Source organism: Mus caroli, chromosome 7, assembly GCF_900094665.2.
Source record: "Mus caroli chromosome 7, CAROLI_EIJ_v1.1, whole genome shotgun sequence".
Taxonomy (NCBI): Eukaryota; Metazoa; Chordata; class Mammalia; order Rodentia; family Muridae; genus Mus; species Mus caroli.
Genome location: NC_034576.1, coordinates 52,480,396 through 52,483,675, shown reverse-complemented (window position 1 = coordinate 52,483,675; position 3,280 = coordinate 52,480,396). Strand labels below are relative to the sequence as shown.

General features: G+C 47.3%; 1 protein-coding gene across 5 annotated transcripts in view; it reads right to left on the bottom strand.

The window, feature by feature from the left end:
* Window positions 1-3,280, bottom strand: part of Nav2 (neuron navigator 2) — a 364,237-nt gene that overhangs the window by 215,980 nt on the left and 144,977 nt on the right. The gene's annotated exons all lie outside the window — the stretch shown is intronic.

The following is a 3,280-nucleotide window of genomic DNA, read 5'->3' as shown; positions in this document are numbered from 1 at the left end:
AGAGAGAGAGAGAGAGAGAGAGAGAGAGAGAGAGAGAGAGAGAGAGAGAGAGAGAGAGAGAGAGATTGGCTTAAGAAAAGCATTCTACAATGCAGCACTTGTACAAAGTTATTCATCTCTATGGGACATTCAGTGCGCACAGTGTCCTGTATAGCATCATGGCAGGGCCTGCTGGCAGAGCTGGCATTACTACATTTCAATTCGGCCATCTGCTAGGGTTCCTCATAGCACTCAGTTCTATGAGAAGGATGAATAACTATAAGTGTAATTATTTTTTTAAATAAAAGGCACAAAGGCATACTTTCTCTTTGGTTAAAAAGTTCTACCCTTCTTTTATACAATTTTGTGTCATTTAACATTCCCTCACAGGAGGATAGGGGTAGAAAAAGTAGACATTGTCCTAGGGGCAATATCTTAGGCTGTCATATAATGCAAGTGGGAGAAGGGGCGTCAACAGCCATGTAGTGGGTAGAAGTCAATGACGGTCATATGATGTCCATGACGGCCCTTTCCTGCACTTAGTAGGAGAACAATCCTTACTCTCTGGGAAGAATTATCCAGTCAGAACTTCAACAGTGCCGAGGCTGACACTCCATGGGTTCGATCAACAGTGCCGAGGCTGAGGCTCCTCGGGTTGGATGACCCATTCTCAGCTTGGCTGTGCAGGTGTCAGGCATTGAGCCACGTTCTTTGGATACCTGCCACTGATTTCGGTCAGGACCACACGATGGGGCGAGTGAGGTAAGACAGCTAAGGCCAGGCTTTTGAACAAGAGCACCTAGGTCAGTGAAGGGGCTGGGCAAATGCACCCAGGGGACCCTCCTATCTTGCTCAGGGGTCTGCAGCCACATACTCTTTGGGGTCCACAGAGCCATTCCGTGCCCACTCTGATTCCCCCCAAAGCACATGAACCAGAGGAAGGATCTGAAACTTCGCTCTTTCAGTGTAGAGAAAGCACTAGGACACTAAGAAAATACAAGGGACAATATGCAGAAGGTTGAACCACACTCCCAGAAAGTGTTAGGTGAAAAAAAAGGGGGGGGGGCAACTGTGGAAAGGTTATGCACAGCCCACAGATACCTTAAAAATCTTCCCAGTGCCTTGAATTCTGCACAGGGGGAGTTAAAAAAAAATTCCTCAAGTCACAAATCCACTCTTTAATCATGTTCTTCTGGGGCTGGAAATCACTCCTGACAAGGGGGGCTGGGACCCTCACTCTTTTCATCTGCACCCCAGGAACACAGAGAGGCTGGGGAGCAGGAAGGGGTCAGGCCTGGATTCCAACCGCCTCCAGCTTCATTTGGAAGGAGATCAGAAGCAGGCCCTGCTGCTTTGATCCTGGTCGTCTCGTGATTACAATGTACCTTAAGGTTTTCCTCCAAATAGAGCACAGGTGAGCAACCCAGCTCCCCGCCCGTGAAGACTGCCAGCCACCATGCCACCACAACTGGACCCCAGTGCTCATTATAGTGGCAAAGATGCTCTTGTGCCTTCTCTAAAGAGGCTTCTGGCTCATGTGTGATCCAGATACCCAGTGAGGATCCTGTTAACACTGGAAGGCAGAGAGAGGGAAGAGAGACTCCTAACAAGGAAAGTATGTAAATACGACCAGACCTGTTCATTAGCACAGTGCAGCCAATATAAACTACTTTCTAAAATTAGCTAAGAGGGAAACGAATCTGTGCAAAGTCTGACATCCCGGGATTGCCTAAGGGGGGCTGGGATGGCTGAGGAGGCTTTTATAGTTGTGGCCACAGAGATGGTCAAGAGCCCTGGGATTGAGCTGCCCCAGTGGGAAGCTTAGCTAAAGCTGGAAGCCCAGCAGAGTGGCCACCATGTGGCCTGGAGGCCTGGAAGCACAAGGTGACTATTGAAGAATGGGGCAGGAAAAAGGAACAGACACAGGCCAGGATACCCTTCCCCAGACACCGAATGTGGCCCAGCCTTCATTCACCTCAGCTAGTCCTTTCTCCTGCAGGTTCTCCACAGTATCTGCACTTCAGATCTGCAGGGCAGCCTCCACAGCTGGGAGTGTGACAGCCTTCATCTCAGTACTCAGAAGACCATTCCGTAGCTCAGAATGCCCTTTAATCTCACTACTTAGTCAGGGGCATATCTGTAAGTTCAAGGCCAACCTGGTCTATATAGCTAGTTCCAGGACAGCCTGGGATATGTAAGTGAGAAATAAACAGAAAAAAATTTTCAGTGGTGATCAAGGTTTGACTGGGTCTCATGCTAACAAAGATGCAGACCTCGGAGGCTGTTGTCTATCTCCTCTGTGGCTTAGACAATGATCAAATACCATCTGGTGTGGTGGTTGCCATGGCAACATCTTTCTCTGACTACCAGCATAGCCGAGTGCAAAGCAGATGAAGATGCTGAATGTAAGGGAAGGTGATGGCCAGGGAGCTTGGCGTCGCTGGCAGGATGGGTCCCTGGCCATTCTAAGTCAACACAAGCTTCGCACTGTGCCCCATCGTGCTCTCCACTCTGGAAGAGGGCAAGGAGCTGATGTACCAAAGTGAGGCCATTCATAGCCAAGTTTAAAAAAAAAATCACAAGATGCCTCGAATTGCTTGTGTGTGTATGTGTGCACATGCATGAGAGAGAGGAAGAGAGAGAGAGCACTTTATTCCCGATGGTGCTGTCTGCCCTTAAGATGACTCAGTGGGCAAAGGTGCCTCTGTCACTGAATCTCAATGACTTGTGTTTGAGCTCTGACTCCCACAGTGGATGGAAAGCTGTCCTCTCTGCACGTGCACTGTGGCACAAGTATACCTGCACTCATACATATACAGTTCTTACTGAAAGGGATATATAGGTATATAGTAGGTACTTAATACTTGCTGACTGAAAGAATGAAAGGGAAAGAGGGTGAAGGCCTAAGAAGGAGACGGTTGGGGAAGAGGGAAAGCATATACTTGTGTATATAAATTAAAAATAAAAAAAGCCATTTACTTATTCATTCACTTATATGTACTGAGAAACTACTGGGTACTGGGCAATGTGCTGGCAGTGGGTATACAGTAGTGAAAAAAATAGGACCTCTGACCTTGTTGGGCCTATAAGTGTAATGTACGTGAACAAACGCTCATTTATTGGTACACATGTGAGGACAAGATGACAAGCTGTCATGGTAAGAGAAGGAGGAAAAGGAGGAGGATGTGGGGAACACACATATTGGAAAAAGATCTAGCCACGGGCAGTCTGAAAAAAAATTCCCAAATAAATGTCAATATATTAGGCCGCAGAGAGGGAAGTCTTTTTTTTTTTTTTTTTT